Source organism: Protopterus annectens, chromosome 6.part0 (genome assembly GCF_019279795.1).
Source record: "Protopterus annectens isolate FY-2018-M chromosome 6.part0, PAN1.0, whole genome shotgun sequence".
Lineage (NCBI taxonomy): Eukaryota > Metazoa > Chordata > Ceratodontiformes > Protopteridae > Protopterus > Protopterus annectens.
In genome coordinates this window covers 807,699,309-807,711,304 of record NC_056737.1, presented here as the reverse complement: position 1 = coordinate 807,711,304, position 11,996 = coordinate 807,699,309, and positions in this window count along the sequence as shown.

The window sequence follows — 11,996 nt, the reverse complement described above, 5'->3', positions numbered from 1 at the left end:
TATGTGTCCAGTCGGACTTTCCTGGTTAACAAATGTAAAATAAAATAAATAAAATAAAAATAAATTAAACTACTGGTACAGAAGTGTGTGTTGAACAGTGTTTGTACAGTACTGAGCTTCAAGGATGTGTCCACAGTGTACCATACTGGAAAGAACAGAAATGCATATAAACTACTGTATATCTTTAACAGTGGCAACTGGGCCATAAAAAGTTAACTTGCAAAACTTCAAGAAAATAAGTTAAAATGAAATTGTTTTACAATTGTGCTTTAAAAGTTATCTTTCAGTTTCAGTCAAAAGGAGACAGGATGTCTATACTAGGGGACTCTCTGTGTTGTTTTTTAAGTGCTTTATTGTTTTATGTCCTCTAGCAGGTTCTAACATCTGAAGGCTATGTATTTTCACAGAGAGCTGCTAAATTCTGTTAGTCTCTAACAAAAGGAGTTTAGCTTGGAAACTGAATTCAGGTGACAAAAAGTGATGTCATCCAGTCTAACCTAGCAGTAATATTTTATATTAATTTAAGAGCTCTCTCAGAGAGAGACTGTGCATTTTATGTTTGTCTTTTGATCTGACAACATCCACTCATCACCACCTTCTACACTTGCCTTACTGTACGTTTTTAGGGCATAGTAACTCTTTTAGATTCAGATAGAAATATAGTAAAGTATAGCTTAGATATTTTCTTTATTTATTTTAGACTGTCCTACAATGGTGTTTTAAATATTTCCTGTGATTTTGAACTTTTAAATTATTGTGTTGATTTACTGAGTATTGTCTTCTTTTAATATTTATTATTAAATATATTCAAACCTATCTTTGTAGCTGATATTTGTGAGACATATTTAAGGTCTTAAGAGTACTTGCATATCTATTTGGTGACACTGTACAGACTACCATTCGGATAATAGTAACATTACATAGTAGGATTGGATACCCTTTGTTAAGGGTGCTTAGAAGCTAATAAGCGTGTCTGGTGACAGCTAGAACTACCTTATAGTCTGGGCAGAAGGGGGCATAGCTAATAAACCTGTGCCAGCTTTTCCCAGGTGTGTGTGTGTGTGTGTGTGTGTGTGTGTGTGTGTGTGTGTGTGTGTGTGTGTGTGTGTGTGTGTGTGTGTGTGTGTGTGTTTGTGTATAAATCAAATCTCAAAGTGTGTGTGTGTGTGTGTGTGTGTGTGTGTGTGTGTGTGTGTGTGTGTGTGTGTGTGTGTGTGTGTGTGTCAGCTACTTGGGCAGGGACATGAAGCACTGGTTGGACAGAGAGGGTGCTGGAGGTCTTGGTTTGGCCACTCATCTGAGATCTCAACCCTATAGCTGTACCAGTGGGGATTCTTACTGGGGGTCTGGAGAAAGAGGGAGAAACCAGTCCCAGACTGACTATGATCAATGTGTGCTCTTAAGGGAAATTACATTTTACTGTGTGTATACTTGTAATCCTCCTAAGTGTACATCCCTCATGTGTGCTAGTGGTGAGGATTGAGGCTCCTTGATTATTGGGTCAGTGCAGGGGCATAACAACATGCATTAATTGATATGACTAGAGCCTTTGATATGGTTAGCCATCCTCTGATTTTAAAGAAACTTGTTAAACCCAATTTAAGTAAAACATTATTTTACATCTGCAAAATTATCTATGTATAGACTCTTTCAAGTCTATACAAATTCTGATTTTTGAGTACAGGAACATTAGCCTCTGATTTTCCTGAAGGTTCAGCATTAAGTCCACTAGTTTTCCTTCTATCACCTTGTTCCTAAATGACCTAACACATGATTATCCCTCACTTAAACTCATATGTTATGCTGAAGATAGACTCCTGCTAGATTCTGCAATTCCTGCTTGATTCTGACAAGCAAAAAAAAATGACAAAAAAATTTCAAAATTAGCCAACTGTACAACCTGTAACAAACTTAGTATAAGCACAAATCCAGAGTTATGATTTCTGCCACTCGACAAAAACTTGCAAAAGTACCACCCATCAAAAATAAACATCTAAAAAACAATCTCTTACCCTGAATCAAGCAGCACAAATATATGGGACTCATGCGTGACCTTTCCCTGACTTGACACTGAACTAATTAGTAATAAAGTACTAACTCAGCTAAAGCCATGTTACAAAATAGCACACCTTCTTTCACCATCTGCTCAATGTGCTCTAGCTAAAATGGGCTTTTCCGTAAATTTGAGTAAAGCTTCCTCTTAATACTTTCCACTCCTCTGCCAATTTCCAACTTTTACAAATGGCAGAAAATAAAATCTTCCATGTTGACATATTGGTAAGTCATGAGATTCACCACTGTCAGTTACTAATAAAGCTCCACTGGCTACCAGCCAGCACAGAACAACATTGCTTTTTGCCCCCCCCACACACACACACACACACACACACACACACACGCGCGCGCTTACATCTTTACTCAGTATTACAGAACATTCATTCTCAATAAGAGCTTCTCATTATGAAACAATTTCCTTGAAAAGAACTCCATTTTGGAAGATGGTTGGTGAAAAAGCATTCTCCAAAATAGCCCCAGCCACACTAAATAACCTACCAAGTAATATCATTATTATCAACTAATGTTAAAGGGCTCCCAAACCTCTGCCATATTGGATCACCTACCAAGTAGCATCATTATTCAACTAATCCTAGGCTACAGGACAAAAAGTAAGGAAATGATAAAGAAGCAGAAGATTATACAAATGTGATAGCAGAATGCACAGTGACAAGACCCCTGACAATGCTTCAGTCAGAATCAGAAAAATGTCTACTGCTGCAAGTGAAACATTTTTATAGTACTGGTACTGGCAAATGAAAAAAGAAAATGATCCAACTGCTACAGCCTTCAAAAGGTAAAAGGAATTTAAATATCCATTTACATTTTTTGCATTTAGTAACAGAATAAAAGGGTCAGGGTTAATAATCCCAAAATCATTAAATATGTCTATAGAAATTGCAGATAAAGATCATCCAGGAATTGTGAAAATAAAGGTCATGGTTAAAGAGATGATCTGCTTCTTACCTGTGGATGACATGTTAAGTTTCCACATGATTATTTACCTTGCCTAATACTCAGAAAAACACAAGAGTTCCTGTTTAGTTGACAGAACGTCTCCCAATACAGCGAGTGAACATAATTACTGATTCTTATGGTATGGCTGTCAATAAAGACTATTTACATGTATTGTTAGATGAGTACCCCAGATTTCCAGTTGTTGAATCTGTAAAATCCTCACCAGCTAATGCTGTGATTCTAATTTCAAACAATAGTTTCTCAATGTGTCTTGTATCTACTCCCTTAGAGCTGTTAAATGTCCATCATTTTTAACAGTATTCATTTTAAACAGTTTTGTGACAACCAGAAATACATTATAGAAGAATAATCTCACTGTAGCGTGATATAAATGGAGTAATACAAGGAATTATAGCTAGTACAGGTAACACTATTAAGTGTTAACGTTAAACGACACTCCAGAGACAAAAGATGTACATTATGTTGAAAAGATATGAGACTAAGTTACAGCCCATCTGCTAGCTTGATATTCAAATATGAGTTCAGAATTCCATTTTCTTAATGAATAAAATAGAAAGCCAGGTGACTTTAAATAAATTAATGAGAGCATGATGAGTAAACTCTAGTCAAGACAATATCATTTTGATAAAGAACAGCATGTCTTAATTAAAAAAAGTAAACAAACCACAAACTTACCTTGTATAATCTTTTGCCATTCTTTGTAAAAGACATTGAAGCTTCAATGATAACCTCACATAATGGGACATGTACACTGGCCAGACTTTGTTCATTCTTAAAATATTAAACATAGGGTTTACTAGTAAAGCAGTACACAATTAACAACTTAATAACATTTTACATAAACATGTCTTTGTCAGTCATAGGCTTTTGCCTAGAGTATCACAAAGAGATGCAAAGAGACTTATCTATTTTCAAAAAAATACACTGGCTATGACATAATGTGAATGTTTTTTTTCTGTACTTAATGCTGGAAATATACAAAGAAAAACTGCATGCAAATTTGAAAATAGTTGTACATGTTCACCATTTAATTTTTAAAGAACATTGTTCACTTTTAAGCTTCTTGCAAAACAACTGATTAGTAATACTTTATAGCAAGCAAAATGATTATTCTGTAAAAAAAAAGGAAAGTAGGAACAAGGATGTGATGTGACATCCCAGAGACACCTGACTAAAATCTTTCCAAAAAATCTATTTATTGTATTTTTCCAAGCTAAATCTTCAAAGTAAGCAACCAGCTGTGTGCAGACATGATCAATGCTTTTGCTAAATAATTACCCAGTAGCAAAGTTCTCTAATGCTGTTTTTCGTGGTGATTCTCTGTATAAACCATGTGAAAGCCTGTAATGATTGGTGTTAGTTAAGGAGTAACTGACTGGTGTGGGGTAAGCAGGGCACCCACAGGCAGGTGCAAGGGGGTGCACTTGCACCCCCCCCCCGGAACCAGCTGGTCGGAAGACTGATTTTCTTTTAATTAAAATTTTTTTTTAAGAGCATTCTTCTTTAAGAATGTCCTTTACGTCCAGTTATACAGATGCAGAAGTGTCTGTGCAACAGATCTTTAACGCCAATGCAGAATTTAAATTCCAGAAGATGGTTGCATTGTGGATGAAGGTACAACTGAGAGGTAGGTGCGTGTGTGTTTAAGTGTTTAAGAGGTGTGTGTGTATATGTGTGTGTGTGTGTGTGTGTGTGTGTGTGTGTGTGTGTGTGTGTGTGTGTGTGTGTGTGTGTGTGTGTGTGTGTGTGTGTGTATGTGTGTGTGTGTGTGTGTGTGTGTGTGTGTGTGTGTGTGTGTGTGTGTGTGTGTGTGTGTGTGTGTGTGTGTGTGTGTGTGTGTGTGTGTGTGTGTGTGTGTGTGTATAAAAATAGCTAGGGGTGTGAGGAAGTAAGAAGTAGGTAGATAGGGGAGTGTATGTGTGTATGTAAGAAGTAGGTAGGTGAAGGTAGGGGTGTGTGTAAGAAGTAAGTGGGTCTGTGTGTGTGTGTGTGTGTGTGTGTGTGTGTGTGTGTGTGTGTGTAAGTAAGAGGAGGGTAGGAGTCTGTGTGTGTGTGTGTGTGTGTGTGTGTGTGTGTGTGTGTGTGTGTGTGTGTGTGTGTGTGTGTGTGTGTGTGTGTTGTATGGGGCGTCATACCTTGCAAATATCCAGATTTTTGCCTCCTATTTTCAGTTTATTTCTGAAAAAATTGTGTTTTTTCTGACAAATCATTGAGGACTGAAGTCAGAAAATAATGGCAGACATTTGAGTTTTAGACTTTATATCCTTGGAAATGCATACTAATGCAAACCTTGTTGTTCTATCCACTTTTTAAGGAGGTACGGGGATGTATGTAGGTGTCATACCTCTCAACTGGACAGATTTTCACAGAATGTCTAGGTTGTTGCCTTATTTTGGGTCTGTTCCTCATAAAAATTCTGTTTTTTTTACAAATCACTGGGATGAGCTAAGGATTAAAGTTAGTAAATAGTGACATTTACTGTATTTGAGTTTCAGACTTCATATCCTTTAGAAAATGCATTCTAATACAAATCCTTTTATTCTAGCAACTTTCTAAATGTTTCCTTAGCTTTTGGCCTTTGTCCCCAACATTATAACAGGCTTTGTCCAGATTTCTTGTGCTAAGAGATTGAGAGATTGAGAGGTATGGTGTGTGTGTGTGTGTGTGTGTGTGTGTGTGTGTGTGTGTGTGTGTGTGTGTGTGTGTGTGTGTGTGTGTGTGTGTGTAAGAGGCCGGTAGCAGACCCCTCAGCTGTCCAGATTTTTGCCCCATATTCCTCCTAAAAAGGATTGAAGTTGCTAAATAATAACAGACATTTGAGCTTTACATGTCATATCCTTTAGAAAAGTGCATTCTAACACAAATTCTGTTATTCTAGCAATTTTCTAAGTTCATGAGAGCAATATTTATAATCTGTTCCTATTTATTTTAGACTTTGTCCAGATTTCTTGCACTAAAAGATTGAGGTGTGTGTGAGAGAGAGTGAAATGCCCTAGTTAGAGTTAGCAGGTGGTATTTATTTTCAAGTGCATTTTCAAGGAATTGTGAGCTTGAAGGGAAGAGACGTTTACTGCTGCTCATGCTAAGTCTGCTTAAAATGTGCAACTGTTTTATTTAGCAAATGGTATCACTATTGTGGTATACAGTTTTAAAGCAATGTTAGTAGTACAGCAGGTAACATGCTTGCATATTGATGTAGAGGGCTATGGGTTCTGCTCCCACAACAGACAGATTGATATTTTAAGGGGATGCTGCAGTCCTGAGTATGTCCTCCTTTGGATGAGATGCTAGTAACTATGAACCTGTTTTTCAGCTTGCCACCCATTCCTTATTACAATATAGCAGTTTACCATTTTTTAATGTAACATAGACAATTTATTTTTAAGGGCAGCAGGCACTGAATTTGTAGATAAAATACTGAAATATAAAGTTGTATTCTAGCAACAATCTCTTCATTAGTTTCTGATCTCTTTAATGTAGAATTATCCAGATGACGTTTACTTCTGCAGAGATTTTGCATATTGACTGATATTAGTGGATTATAATGACAGATGTTTGGGTGGTGTTTTATGGTCGAAATGTTCTGAATTGGGCAGTTTATATTGCTTACTGGAAAAATGTCCAAAATTATACATTTAAAACACACTCTCTAACAAGTGGTGCTGTATCATACAAGGGATATAACTCAGTTATTATATATTATAATTAATACAGTTAGGAAGGTGAATCAAATAACTTTTCCATGGTCCTAAAAATGTGTGCATGGGGCTTATGATTTGAAACCAGCCCAAAAGTAAACTTAACCTGCCACTGGCCAGATGCATTTTCTTTGAATGAGGGTTTCAATGCTATTTCAGTGAATGTGAGTTTCAAAGATAGAGTAGTTTTAATGCAAAGTCTGTTTTCATTGTAAGTCTATTGCTTTGTTTAGCAAATATCTATCAGTGTTTATGGTATAAAATTTGAAATAAAAGTTGTAAATTAAATCCAAATATCTGTAATCATTGTAGAAGTAAAGCATAAAAGAGTAAGTACACTGAGAGTTTTGAACACTGTTTATGGCAACTGGGGAGAAATAGCCAAGTAATGGGGCACCGGAATGGCTGCATGGGGGGGTGGGTCTCTGGGTTTGCACCCCCCTGCAAAACATTCTGTGGGCTCCCCTGGGCATAAGTCTTAGTTTTTTACATCTGATAAGTAAAAAAAACCTTTTTTGTTATCAAGTTTATCTTCAGCATTTACATTACATTATCATTTAATATTGTTCAGCATCATAACTTTTAGGAATACTTTTAGATAAAATATTAAATAAATACATAATATTTCTTGTCTGTGATGCAGCGACTTAATGTGTAACTTCTTACTTGGCTTCTAGTTCTTAGTCTGAAAAACTGCTTAGTTTTTTCACTTGATATAAAGATCTGTTATATATCATATTAATTTAATTTTCTTCTAAATTACTCATAGCCTCATAGGTTCATAGGTTCATAGGTAGGCACTAGGCTATCGGCCCAAAGGCCTACGTAAGCCTAGCAAACAAGGTTCCCTGGCTTACGCCACCCAAGAAAGTTAATTTCCTGTGCCCCTGTCGAGCATAGCCACAGAAGTGATCCCCAGAGTGTATTTCCTATTTCCCATCCACTCATCAATATTTTTCTTGAAAAGTGCTAATGAGGAACTTTGCTTGACATAGATGGGTAGCTTGTTCCAGAGTATAGTAAGTCTCTGGGACAGGAATCTATCCCTCCAGCATGTCCTGTTTATTGTGGTGACAAGGTTTAGGTCCCTAGAGCGTGTAGCTTGGAGGGATTGGGATTTCTTTAGGTGTAGCATGTCCAACAGCTCTGGGTTTAACATAGCTTTATATGTTAGGCAGAGATCTCCTCGGAGTAGGCGATATGTTACAGAGTAAAGCTGGAGTTTTTTGAGATGATCAGTGTAGGGCATCTGTTTGAGGCCAGTAATCCTCTTTGTGAGGTACTTCTGTGGCATTTCCAGCTGCTGCAGATGTCATGTGAGGTACATTCCAAAAGGGGCATTGTACTCTATAATGGGTCTAATGAGTGCCGAGTAGAGGGGAACAATGACCTCTTTTTTCCTAGATGAGAACCCTTTTGTGATGAGGTGTGCCACATAGAAGGATTTCCTGACTACTGTGGTGATGTGATTATCAAAGGAGAGACTACTGTCCACTTGGGTCCCAAGGTCTCTTATCACACATTCGGCGTTAAGTAGGTGCCTCAAAAGTATTACACTTGCGTCCCTATTGTGTTAAATGTAGTTCCCTGTTAGTCTTGTATACTGACTCTATGTCACAGTTTTTAACAAAATTCTCCAAAAATAAAAAGGCAGATCAGAAGTAATTAATGAAAGTAGGAAAAACAGGTTATTTGAACTAGATTTGTAACCAAGGAAACATGGCAGAAGATATTTTAATGGAAAGGAAAATGCTGGAAGCATAAATTCATATGTTTACTTCCCTGTGTTCAGGTCTAAAAGAGTAAAGGAACATAGCATCCTTCAAGTTGTAGCTGAATTTTCTGTCACTAATCTAATCATTAATCATTTTAAACTGGCACATGTGGACAAGCTTAAATCAGGACTGGTATTCTATTCCATATTCTTGTAATTTCTTGACTAGCACATTTATTCCTCTACAATGTGTTCTTCAGTGTTACTACAAATTTCGTATTGCTATATCTAACTGTCATCTCTTGTGCATATAAATCTTTACTCATCTTAGCATGAAAGATTCATTCCTAATGACACTTTATGCTATATATAATTTACTTCTGAGACACACACGGCTAGTCTACTGAGCATGCTCATCCAACTACTGATAATACATTTCTCTTTCTCAGTGAAAGTGTTCTCTAGTTAAATTTCTTCTGTACAAGCTCTATTATATTATCTTCCATCTTAGTATAAACACAAATTACAGAGCTGTATTCCAAAATTGTTCACTGGATCTGTGGTTGCTATAGATCCAAGCAGCAGATCTGCCACTCTGGCCTTAAGTGGCATTGCATTATCCTTAAACAGCAATTTGTTATTCACCACTATTCCTAGGCTTTTTACTTAACTAACCACTTCAGTTAGTTTTTCATCTATTTTTGAGTATTCGATCAAGCTTTGCATGTCCAAAGATAATTATTTTGCACTTATTAACACTGAAATTGAGACCAAGATTTTTGTCCCATAAGTTAATAATATTAAGATAGTTATTGATTTCAATTACTTCTGGTAAAGAAATAAATAATGCACATGATTTATAATCATCTACATACTTAGACAACCAACACAGTTTTTGGAAAGGAAGAGGTTACAAAGCTCGATAAAACAGGCTGCTACTCTGAGCACTGGGGATATCCTGCATTTACTATAACCCAGTCAGATGATTTCTCCAATGATAAATACCCTGTCTTCTCTCTTTTAATCTGTACAAATCTTTGTTATTCTTTTGTAACATGTAATATGTAACTTGTAATATTTGGAGCTTTTCTCCCCGGGCCTCCACTAAAAACGGGCTCTTTATGGCCCAGTGGACTTCCCTGATCATCAAACGTAAATAAATAAATAAATAAATATAATGATAAACCCTACTTGATCTTAACTTATCCGTAATTCCCCTATGAAACAAGCAGTCAAAAGCCTTAACCAGATCCAGATAGATTACAATATCTGATATTAAATTATCAAGAGCAATGCTGACTGTCTTATGAAAATCATTTAGGAAAGGTGGAGCTACCTTACAGGATTCCATGCAGACTAATGTCCAACAATTCCATGATGCAATCTTTAAAACATTTTCTTAAGACATAGGTGAGGCTTACAAGTCTATAGTTCAGAACCATATCATATTTTTTCCTTTATGAATTGTGACAATATTTTAACATTCTTAGCTATTAAGACTCATATCACACATGCACTGGACTTTATTCGGTCCATGCTGGACTGCTTCACTAGTAATAACTGGACATATAATGTGTCTTCTTTCGGCTTTTCCCGGTTAAGGGGTCGCCACAGCGGAACTTCAGTCTGCTAATGATTGGCAGTTGATTTTTATGTACCGAGTTGCCAGCCCTGACGTACAACCTTCAATGAAGGTACGCCCATTCACGCATGTCTCCAACTGAACATATAATACTAGTCTTAATTGCCTGCATGTACAAAGCTGAGACAGCAGTATTTATAATGCCAGAGACAAAGTACTCATTAAAATGTTTGCCAGAGCAAGTGATGCATTTGTCATGGTGTTATTCTATACCAAAGGCCCTATTCAATTTCTGCTTCATCAGATATTTATATATTTGAAAAAACACTTTTTATTGGCAGTTCTTAAAACCAAACTTCCCTCATACTTATGTTTTAAAATGTGGAATAGTTCTGATTCTCCTAGATATATCATTTGAACTCTTGGTATTAACTCTGGTGGAGTACCTCTTATATATTCTAAATATTTATTTATTTTTAGTTTATGTTTTATTACATAATAACTTTAATGCTCTTTTAATGAACTATTTCAAATCTTATTTAATTTATTCCAGCATTCATTTCCATGCCACTGGCTGCCATAATACATTTTTTTTAAATCTCAAAATGTACACCCTTCTAGTCACAGAGCTTCCTAACAGAAGGAATGTCCTTAACAAAGTACAGACCAAAATTTAACCACTGAATGGTGATTAAATGTTCCAGGAGGTTCAAAAACCTTGACTTTGCTTATAATATTTTTCAAATTTGTTAAGACCAAATCAAGAATGTTCCTGCATTGGGCAAGAAATGGTCAACTGGTTAAATTTCTCATAAAATCCAGAAACTCAGATGCATACACTAAATTATCATGAAAGTTTACCAGGCCTGAATTTAGGCAGTTAAAATCTCTTAGAAGAGTGGTTGGTATGTTCACCAAGGTCTCAGATAAGAGGTCAATAAATGTAGACTGTTGCTCACGATTTATACTAGAGTTGCAATACAAGTGACAAGCCTAAAGTCTGGTATTGTATATAAGCTATTAATATTTACTGTCAGGATTTCAAATACATGTGTCAACAAATGCTAACCTTCATTTAATAGAATTGGACATCAATAGCAGTGTTCCACGATCCCCCAAATCCAGAGTGCTTACTTTTGAATTTTATAAAACTGGGAAAGTAACTATGGGAGGCATCCCCTGTTTCTGTTGTAACAGTAATCATTAAACAGTAAAGTCATTTTGAACAATGATAACTTCACCTCTTCCTCCATGCTGCCTGGGCTTCTTCCATTTGCATAACATACTGTTACACTGTTATTAAGTCTAATTGGTCCATGCTGTTTGCATTTGTAAAACTGGTCTTACCTAAAAACTATTTACTAATATTCATTATAGCCATGCGTGCTAAAAAAACCTCCTCCTCTTGTGACCAAGTGCAGCCTGTCAGCAGCAAAACAATAGCATGAACCACAGTATTTTCCCTTAAGGTTATAACCTGCACATTATTTTCTAAACAAAACTTACAGATCCACTTGTCAAATAAGCATCTATTTATGAATTTAAAATCAAAAAGTATAAGTGGTAATTGTCTCACTCCAAACAAGATTTACATTGTGCATTCTGCCATAACAAGATTTACTTTGCGCTTTATACAATGTTCTGCTGGTCTCTACACCATCTACATCATATAATTTTCTAGGGGAACTTTTCTGCAATTGTTTAAACTAGTATGAATAATCCTAAATTCACACACCTGTGTATCTGTAACTGATCTCCAAACTTGCTCACAAATATTTATTTTTAAACCTGGCATACATGAAACACTTATGATTTCAATTGGTTTTACTAATAATTTCAGCACTGGCCATGCTCTTCCTATCATGATTCTTGTGGACATTAGTCAAAGTAAGATCTAGAAGTGGCAGAATATCTCCACCCAAAATTCTACACTTCAGTATTTTTAACAAACATATCCACTAATATCAGA